Source organism: Hypanus sabinus, chromosome 12 (genome assembly GCF_030144855.1).
Source record: "Hypanus sabinus isolate sHypSab1 chromosome 12, sHypSab1.hap1, whole genome shotgun sequence".
Taxonomy (NCBI): domain Eukaryota; kingdom Metazoa; phylum Chordata; class Chondrichthyes; order Myliobatiformes; family Dasyatidae; genus Hypanus; species Hypanus sabinus.
This window is the reverse complement of record NC_082717.1, coordinates 7323005-7333879: the sequence shown is the minus strand read 5'-3', so window position 1 is coordinate 7333879 and position 10875 is coordinate 7323005. Positions and strand designations below refer to the sequence as shown.

The 10875-nt window shown below is 46.4% G+C and overlaps 1 protein-coding gene across 1 annotated transcript in view; it reads left to right on the top strand.

The window, feature by feature from the left end:
• Positions 1–249: 249 nt before the first annotated feature.
• Positions 250–10875, top strand: part of fuca2 (alpha-L-fucosidase 2) — a 125074-nt gene continuing 114448 nt past the window's right edge. The window contains exons 1-2 of the mRNA XM_059985505.1: positions 250–264; positions 1942–2004. The gene's annotated coding sequence lies outside the window, so the exon portion shown is untranslated. The remainder of the gene's footprint in view (positions 265–1941; positions 2005–10875) is intronic.

Here is a 10875-nt window from a genome sequence, read left to right as displayed (position 1 = left end):
GCCAGTCCCGGCCGGTGCCCTGTAGACCGGCCCGGGGCTGCAGCCTCCGCTCCCTCACACCACCAACACTTGTTCCTGCTCCGCTCAAATCCTCGCCTTTGTTTTATGCAGATTAACTGTGCGGGTCAGAGTGCACGGGGAGGGGTGCGCGGCTCTCCGAGCAACTCCGCTAAAAACTTCTGATCAACAGTTGTGCTTCGCGCCGGGAGAGTGAAAACTCCGAAGGTTTTGGGACTGGGTGAGCCGCTGAAATGCGAGAAGTGGGTGAGGGTGTTGCTTCGATGCGCACGAATATAGAGTATTCCCCCCCCCCCGGGGGGTAGGGGAGTCTAAACGTAGAGGGCACACACACACACAATGCTGGAGGAACTCAGCAGGTCAGGCAGCATCTATGGAAATGAATAAACAGTCAAGTGAGTCCTGGGGAAGGGTCTCGGCCCGAAATATCGACCCTTTACTCCTTTCCATAGATGCAGCCTGGCCCGCTGAGTTCCTCCAGCATTTTGTGCGCGTTGCTCTGGGTTTCCAGCATCCGCAGATTTTCTCGTGTTTGTGAATCATTCGACGGTTCGGGCCGAGCCCCTTCCTCGGGACTGGGAAGGAAAGGGGCAGGAGCCAGACTGGAAAGGCGGGTTTGGGAGTGCGGACGACAGGGTTAGAGCGAGAGAGGGGAGCTTTAAAGGGGCTATTTTTCCACACAGATGGTGATCCCGTCCGCCCTCAGATTTCAGAACTGTCCGTCAATCCGCGAACGCTAACTCATCATTTTGCTCTCTTTTTGCATTACTTAAATTTTAAAAAAGTATTCCTTAGTAAAGGTAACGTATTAAAATATTTTTATATTGTAACTTGCATAGAACAATACAGGCCCTTCAGCCCACAATGTTGTGCCGGCCTTTTGACCAGCTCTAACGTCAATCTAACCCTTCCCTCCTACATAAACCTCTACTTTTCAACCGCCTCTTAAATGCCCCTACAGTATCTGCCTCTACCTCCAGCCCTGACCATGCACCACCACTGTCTGGATATAAATAACTTACCTTTGACATCCCTCCAATCACATTAAAAACATGCCCCCTCCTGCCCATTTCCACCCTGGGGAAAAGTCTCTGGTTGGCCGTTCTATCTCTGCTTCTTATTTTCTTGTACACCTCCATCAAGTCACCTCATCCTCTTCACCCTGAAGAAGAAAGCCTGAGCTCACTCAATCTTTCTTCCCTAATGCAGGCAACATCTGGGTTAATCTCCGCTGCACACTCTCTAAACTTCCACATCCTTCCCACAATGGGGTGACCGGGCCTGATATCATGGTAATTACTGTCATGTCATAAAGCATCACATTTTTCAGCAGTGCTGGTAAATCTGATTCTGAGGGAGTGGGATGAGGTGACAATGAGGCCTGTCCGTCACAAAATGCAGGTTCTCCCAGTGGCCCGCCATTTCCATTCTACTCCCCATTCCCATTCCAATGTGTCTGTCCATGGCCCCTTTATGGCCACAAGGAAGCCAAACTCGGGTTGGAGGAGTAACCTTCATTTTCCGTATGGATAGCCTCCAACCTGATAGCATGAACATTGATTTCTCCAACTTCCAGTAATTCCTGCCATCCCCTTTCTCTCTTTTTCATTTCCACATGCTGGCTCCCTCCTCTCACCTCTTTTCCTCCTCTGCCCATCACTGCCCTCTAGATCCCCTCCTCTTTCCTTTTCTCCCATGATCCACTCTCCTCTCCTATCATGTTCCCTCTTACTCAGCCCTCTATCTCTTCCACCTATCCCTTCCCAGCTTCTTACTTCATTCCCTCTTGCCTAACAACCCATCTTTCCCCTCACCTGTCACTGTGCTCTTTCCTCTTCCCCCACCTTCTGGTGTCTGCCCCCTTTGTTTACAGTCTTGATGAAGGATCGGTCTGAAACATCGACTGTTTATTTCTCCCCATAGATGCTGACTGACTTGCTGAGTTCCTCCAGCTTTTCGTGTGTATTGTCAGAGGAAGAGGTTGAGGTAGGTACAATTACAATGAAGGCAAGACAGGAGCATGAATGAGGAGTTTTGATATGTAAGTTTGCAAGTTTCGACAGATGTACCATGGAAAACATTCTAACTGGCTGTATCACCGTCTGGTATGGAGGGACCGCTGTTCAGGATCGAGAAAAGCTGCAGAAAGTTGTAAACTCAGCCAGCTTCATCATGGGCATCAGCCTCCCCAGCATCCAGAATATCTTTCAGGAGCGATGCTTCAAACAGATTGCACCTTCATTAAGGAGCCCCATCATCCAGGATATGTCCTCTTCTCATGGTTACCATCAAGGAGCCTGAAGGCACACACTCAATGGGTTCAGGAATGGTTTCTTCCTCTCTGCCCAGATTTCTGAATGGACGTTGAATTCATGAACACTACCTTACTCTTCTTTTCTCTTTTTGCACTACTTATCTAACTTTTTATATATATTTCTATATATATAGATAGATAAAATAAGCCATTGAAATAAAACTAGAGGAAAATAATTAACAAAGACAAAGGTAAACAAGGTGGGACAGCAGAAACCTGATTGGATGAGGACTAACCAATCAGGAGAATTTAAATACCCTGTGAAGATGGCGGAGTTTGTCATCAAAATGTTGGTTATAATCAATATCTGTACCCAGCTGGAAGCCTGCAAGGAAATTTATCTCAGGGTGGTATATATGAATGTAAGATGTAGGAGGAAAATGGGGTCATTCAGCTTATTGGGTCTGCTTCACCATTCCATCATGACTGATTTATTTTCCCTCTCAACGCCATTCTCCTGCCTTCTCCCAGGTACCCTGACTAATCGAGAACTTAACAAGCTCCTCTTTAAATATACCCAATGACCTGGCCTCTACAGCCCTCAGTGGCAACAACTTCCACAGATTCACCACTCTCTGGGTGAATAGCATTTCCTCACCTCTGTTCTAAATGGATGCCCCTCTATTCTGAGACCCTAGACTCCCCTCATATCCTGTCCTCATCCACTCTATCCAGACCTTTCAATATTCAGTGAGATCCCCCTCTCCTCATTCTTCTACATGTCCAAATTTGGACATACAGTCTACGTACTTTAATAGTAGATTAACTTTGATTTTTGACTTATCAGAGCCCAGTACCTTTAACCTTTTGTGTCCCTGCTTGTCACTTTGAGGTGGTACCTTTTGGGAAGTTGGTCAGGGGTGTGACGTAAGCAGTAGATGGTAGGCTGTTGCGTATTGGTGAACAGTCAGAGTACATGTTCATGGTTTCTTGAATGAGACGGCAGAAGAGGGTAGGACTATGAAACAGGCATGCAGTCGTCTTGCTCTGTTAGGTTGGGACACAAAATTTAGAATGTCATCATTAGAAGTAGCTCAGTAGCATAGCGTTACCCTACTGGTGCGTAGGCGCTAGCAAGTCGGGCTCAATAACGGCCTCTGCCTGGAAGGAGCTTTGTATACTCTCTCCTGATCACGTGGTTTTCCTCCAGGTGCTTTGGTTCACTCCAACATCCCAAAGACATACAGGTCAGTAGGTTAATTAGTCACGTGGGTGTAATTGGGTGGTATGGGCTTATTTGGCCGGAAGGGCCAGTTACTGTGCTGTAAATCTAAATAAGAATAAATAGAACAGAATAGCATAGGTACAGGCCCTTCGGCCCTTCAAACTGTACTGCCCAGCAATCCCCAGATTTAATCCTAGCCTGATCACAAGACAATTTAATGTGACCAACTAACCTACCAACACCTTTGGACTGTGGGAGGAAACCCACACGGTCACAGGGAAGATGTACAAAATCCTCACAGACAGTGTTGGGAATTCTGTAAAGCGTTGTGCTAACCGCTACTCTGCCATGCCACCCCAAGTGAGCCAAGAGCTTCCCGTATGCCTCTGTCAGCTCTGCCTCCACCATCCCTGGCATTCCAGGCACCCACCACACAGTGTAAAAAAAACTCTCCACTCATCTCCTTTGAACTTATCCCCTTTTTCCTTTGAAAGCCTGTCTCATGGAAAGGAATAAATAGCTGCACTCCAGTGGTCACAGGCCTCCAGTCAGAGAGGCAACCGTCCACTACCACTCCCTGGCTTCTCCCATAAAGCCAGTGTCTGATCCAATTCACTACCTCATCTTGACTGAATCTTCACGACCAGCCTTGTTAACTGTGTTGCTAAAGTGCAGGTGGACAACATCCACTGCTTTGCCTTCATCGATTTTCATGATATCTTCCTTAAAATCTCTCTAAGATTAGTTAGGCATGACCAACCATACATGAAACCGTTCTGACTATCCTTAATCAGTCCGTGTCTACCCAAATACTCATACATCCAATCCTTTAGAATACCTTCCAATAACTTTTCCACAACTCCTATCAGGCTCATCGGCCTATAATTTTTTGGTTTCTGTTTAGAGCTTTTTTTAAACAGCAGAACAACATTAGCTATCCTCCAATCCTCTGACACCTCTCCTGTCAATAAGACTGATTTAGTTATTTCTGCAAAGGCCCTGGCAATTTCTACACTTGCCTCCCACAAGGTCTGAGGGAACACTTTATCAGGCTCTGGGTATTTATCCAGCATAACTTGCCTCAAGACAGTAAGCACCTCCTCCGTAGACTGAACACACCTCTTCTGTAATCTGTACAGGGTCCATGAAGTTCACGCCACTTTGCCTCGCTCCTATAGATGCTGTGTCTAGCTCATGAGCAAAGAATACATTTAAGATCTCCCCCCATCTGTTTTGGCTCCAAACATGGATTACCATTCTGGTCATTGAGAGGACCAATGTTGCTCAGAATCCATTTGCTCTTTACATACCTGTAGAATCCCTTAGAATTTTCCTTCACCCTGTCTGCTCGGTCAACCTCATGCCTTTTAGCTCTCCAGATTTCCTTTTGAAGTACCCTCTCTTGCATTTCTTATACTCCTCAAGTACCTCATTTGTTTCTACCTGTCATGCACCTCCATCTTCAGCCAAAACCTCATTATCTCTCAAAATCCAAGCTTCCCGGAACATGTTGCTCGTGCACCATTAAGAATAGCCAGCTCAGAGAATCAGATTCGGAATCAGGTTTGACATCATTGGCACATCATGAAATATGTTGTAAAACTCTTGGGCACATACATATAGCTAGGGTGACTAAAACTATTTGTCAATGTGGAGCGGAGAGCAAGTTGGTAAATCTGGTGGGAGCAAAGAATGGTGAGGGTGGAGTGCTGTGGGAGGGGTGTGGGACAGGCGGCAGAGGAGTGCCAGAGGCCAAGGAAGTGGCACAGTTTCAGACGCACCCGGCCCTGAAACACCAGGCAAAGTCGTTCGATTCCAGACAATAGGCTTATTGAACAATGACCAGGAATCATTGGTGCTTCCTGGTCCCTCACTTCCCCCTTTTCCAAATGCGATTCCCCTCTCCCTGTCCCCTTCCCACTCTCAGTCGAGAATAGAGATTCATATCAGAATTAGGTTTCTCACCACTCACAGTTCCTAAAATGCTAACTGCGTGGCTTCAGGATTCTGTATCTCCTCCTGATGGTAGCAATGAGAAGAGGGCACGTCCTGGGTGATGGGGGTCCTTAGTGATGGATGCTTGAAGATGTCCTTGATGCTGGGGAGGCTAATGCCCATGATGGAGCTGGCTGAGTTTGCAACTCTCTGCAGCTTTTACTAATCAGCTGGGAGTGACAGACAGCTGCCTGTGCGCAGGGCTGGGCATGACACAAAGCCATTAGGCTGATTTCATTAACACACATGAACAAGGAGTGGGAAAACATCTTGCACAATGGAACAATCATCGGCAGCAGTCGAAAGAAGTCCGACAAAGCAGCTGTTGGGTTGATGTGTCAAGAATTAATCCTTGCTCGAGGCAAGGAAAAATCCAAAAAACAATTTTAAGAAAGATTAGCTTTATTTGTCACATGTACGTTGAAGCATCTAAAGATACATTGAAGTGCATTTTTCTATGAATGGGGATTGTACAGCGTCACCAGCTTTCGGTTCCAACATAGCATGCTCACTAACCCTAACCCACGTGTCTTTGGAATGTGGGAAGAAACTTTACCCATAGCTGCTGCCCGGCCTGCTGAGTTCCTCCAGCATTTTGTGTGTGTTGTTCTGGATTTCCAGCATCTGCAGAATCTCTTGTGTTTATCCCACTGACGTATATCGATGTCACCACTAGACCTGGCCACTTTGCAATGGTCCTTACTTTCATTAACCTGGTTCTGCTCCACTTGTCTTCCTTGGAATTCATCTTCATTAATCCCTCAGTTTATGAAGATTCGGAGAGGGTGCTAGGTGTTGCTGTGTGCAAGGTGGGGTCCAGTTAGGGCAGAGGCTTAGAATTGTCTATGTGTGGGGTGGGGCAGCTTGGGGTGTTGCCTCCGGTCAGGGGGTGGTTGGATGCTCAGTGGTAATGGGGGCTTTGCCCAGGGTTGATGGGGGCACTTTCCATTGTGGAAAGTCATTTGATTTAGGGGCTGGAGGGGAGAGGTTAGGGAATGGAGAAGTGAGGGGGTGGAGGAGAGAGAGGTTTGGAGGTTATGGATGGAGGTGAGGAGGTTGGAAACGAGGGAGGTGTGGATGTTAGGGGTATGGATGATGGAAGAGGGGCAGGAGGAGATGGAGTAGAGAGAGAGGTAGAGAGGTGAGAAGAGTGTGGAGGTTATGGATGGAGGTGAGGGGACAGGAGGAGCCAGGGGTGTTGGGAAGAGGGGTGTGGGGGTTAGTGGTTGGATTAGGGGATGGAATGAGGGGGCAGGGGGAGACAGGGAGTAGAGGAGGGGGAGGTAGAGAGGGGAAAGGGGTGTGGAGGTTAGGGGATGGAGGAGAGAGGGTTGTTCAGGGTTAGGGTTTAAAGCTGTCCATAGCCAGATCAGCCATGATTTTATTGAATGGCCAACTCCTGCTCCTCAATCTGATATTCTTACGTGACAATAATAAACCAAAAGCCAGGAAGAAGAAAGTGTTTTCAGGCCAGGCTAGGTATATCCCCACAAAGGGGAACGTTAGAGAAACAAAGGGCATCTGGAGATGGAGAAGGCGGTGAATGAAAATAGGAAGTGGATTGAGCACTGGCAGGTGTTTGACACCAGTGGCAACCAACCCTCAGTGAACGACAAGGGGAAGTGAAGAGAGAGTATGAGGACAGGGTGGCAGGTAACAGAGGAGGAACAACATAAATAGCAAGCAAGCTGTAACGGAAGCCTAGCTTGTACACAATGGAACGTAGACATGCCAAGGAGCAGAGACCCCTCAGTATATGTGTCCATAAGACCATAAGACACAGGAGCAGAATTAGGCCACTCGGCCCATCAAGTCTGCTCTGCCATTCCATCTTGGCGGATTTATTTTCCCTCTCAACCCCATTCTCTTGCCGTCTCCCCATAACCTTTGACCCCCTGAATTATCAAGAAACTATCAACTTCTGCTTTAAATATACTCAATGACTTGTCCTCCACAGCCACCTGAGGCAATGCCTTCCACAGATTCACCACCCTCTGACTAAAGAAATTCCTCCTCATCTCCATTCTAAATGGGTGTCCCTGCTTCTCCCAGATCCCAGGCTCTCCCATGACATGAAACAGTACCTTTCTTAGACAAGGAGCCTAAAACTGCTCACAATGTCCAAGGATCTCTGCAGGCAGTTGCACAGGAAGATTATTTATTTTTATTTCATTTCGAGTTACAGCACGATAACAAGCCTTTCCAGCCCAACAAGCCGGTGCCATCCAGTTTCACCCGTGTGACCAATTCACCAACTAACCGTTACATTTTTTGGGGAAAGCAGAGCACCTGGAGGAAATTCAGTCAGTCACGAGGAGAACGTGCAAACCCCTTACAAACAGCGGCAGAAATTGAATCTGGCCGCTGGCGCCATAATTGCATTACATCAACCAATACACTGCCGTCCCTCCCCCACGGTCATGTAGAAGTTAGCATAACACCGTGACAGCATTAGATAAGGTGGTGAATAGGGTTACGTGTCTTCATTAGACAGGACAAAGAATATAGCAATAGGGAGATTATGGTCAAAAGAGATTCTGCAGATGCTGGAAATCTGGAGCATCACCCCAATGTTGGAGAAACTCAGTAGATAAGGCAGCATCCAGAGTGGAAGGTAAATGTGTGGTGAACTTGTTGAAGATTGTTCAATGTCATTTCCAGTGTCAATGAGAAAGATGCAGCACAATAAAAATGCAATAAGATAACAAACACAACAATAAAAAACTCAATAAATATGAATACATAAAATAACTTCTATGCACAGACTGACTGCATCTCCATAAAGTGACACCGGGCACAGGAGTGTCTGTACACAGGTGACTGAAAGGAACTGATGAAGTAGTGGTGGTTGGGCATGTGGAGGGGTGGGTTAGTGAGTGGACTTACTGCTTGGGGAAAGTAACTGTTTTTGAATCTGGTGGTCCTGGTGTGGATGTTACTCCCTGATGGGGGTGGGAATGACCATCCATGAGTAGGGAGGGGGTGATCCTTCATGATGTTACTGGCCCTTTTCCAGCAGCTACATGCCCGTCAGGTGAAGATGTGTTGGGGGGAAGCTGTTGAGAAGGGTAACTAGAGAACAGACCGACAGAGTTTGCAGATGCTGGAACCAGGAGCAGTGCACAATCTACTGGAGAAACTCAGCAAGTCTAGCACTGTCTCTGGGATTGAAGGTTAGCTTCAAGGAATTACAGATGAGCTTTGTTGCTGTGAAGTGTGTCATTCTGCAACAGATCAAATCAGTGAGGATTATGCTAGGCAGCTCACAAATGCCACCACACTTCCGGCGCCAACTCACCAAGCCTAACGAGTTCGTGTCAGGGACGTGAGAGGAAACTGGAGCACCTGGTCGAACGCGGTCACAGGGAGAATGTACAAACTCCTTGCGGACGGCAGTAGGAATCGAATCTCGATCGGCCAATGCTGATGCTGTAACGTGATCACACCAGGCCCGTGCGGGTGCTGCCCAATGGCTGACATTTTGGGCCACTCGGCACATTTCCAAGGCCACAAGAAAGCAGCAGCCATCATCAAGGACCCCATCGTGCAGGCCGGGGTCTATGGCGTAAAGGAGGTTGAGAACCCCCAATCCAGGCCAGGCTCTCTTCTCGCTACTACCCTCAGGAAGGAAGCACAGGAGCTTTAGATCCCACACCACCAGGTTCAGGATCAGTTATTACCTGCCAACCATCAGGCTCATGAACCAACATGGATAACTTCACTCACCTCAACTCTGAACTGCTTTCACAACCTATGAACTCACTTTCAAAGACTCTGTAACTCATGTTCTCAGTATTATTTGTTTGTGTCATATTCAAGGTCACAAGATTAAAATATAGGAGCAGAATTTGGCCATTTGGCCCATCAAGTCTTTTCCGCCATTCCGTCGCGGCTGATCCATTTTCCTTCTCAGCCCCAGTCCCCTTCCTTCTCCCGGTATCCCTTCATGCTCCGACCAAATAAGAATCTATCAACCTCTGCCTTAAATATACATAAAGACTTGGCCTCCACAGCTGCCTGTGGCAATCAATTCCACAGATTCACCACCCTCTGGCTAAAGAAATTCCTCCTCATCTCTGTTCTAAATGGACACCCCTCTAGTCTGAGGCTGTGTCCTCTGGTCTTAGACTCCCCCACCTTAGGAAACAGACTTTCACATCCACTCTGTCGAGTCCTTTCAACATTCAATGGGTTTCAATGAGATCACCCCTCATTCTTCTGAATTCCAGTGAGTACAGGCCAGAGCCATCAAAAAGTCCTCATCTGATAAGCCTTTCAATCCAGGAATGATTTTTGTGAACCTTCTTTGAACCCTCAGAATGTACAGCTTGTCTTATTTTGCACATTAGTTGTCAGTCTTTGTTTATGTATCATTGTTTTCATAAATCATATTGCATTTCTTTATTTTCTTGTGAATGCCTGCAAGAAATTGAATCCCAGCGTAGTACGTATATGCCTACAATTAAAGTACTTACTTTGGTAATAAATTTGCTCTGAACTTTGGGACCCTGAATCAACACTGAGAGTGAGGAGAGTAGAGAAGGAGGTGTGATACAGTGATTGCAGTGGATTAGAGGATTGAGGAGGGTGAAAGATGATTAAGGACCCCATCACCCAGGACGTGCCCTCTTCTCATTGCTACCATCAGGTATGGGAGCCCGAAGACACACATCTAGTGATTCAGAAACAGCTTTTTCCCCTCTGCCATCAGATTTCTGAATGGACAATGAACCCTTGAACACTACCTCACTACATTCCCCCTGTTTTTGCACAACTTATTTAATTTATAGTTATTTATCATTTATAGTTTTTTGTTATGCATTGCAATGTACTGTTGCCACAAAACAACAAATTTCACAACAATTGCCAGTGATGTTAAATCTGATTCTGATTCCGATGACCAGGGAGAATCTACAGAGAACTAGAGATGTATGTGTTGACTAAGAGTGAGTTGACATTGTTCAGCAAAAGACAGGTGAATGAATGACCTGCTGGAATTTTTTGATTAAGCTTGAGAAGGGAGCTGCTGTATATATATTTCCCAAGTATTTTTGGGAGCTTTAAGGATCAAAGATGGGTGCCATGGTAACATAGTGGTTAGTCTGACACTTCTAGTGTCGGAGTTCAGAGTTCAGTTCCATTATCCTCCATAAGGAGTTTGCACGTGAAATGTGTGGCTTCCCTCCAGGAGCCCTGGTTTCCTCTCATTGTCTAAAGAATCAAAATCAGGTTTATTATCACCGGCATGCGACCTGAAATTTGTTAACTTGGCAGCAGTTCAATGCAATACATAATATAGCAGAGAGGGGGGGAAAATAATAATAACTAAAATAAAACATAATAAATAAACAAGTATATCAATTATGTATATTGAATAGATTAT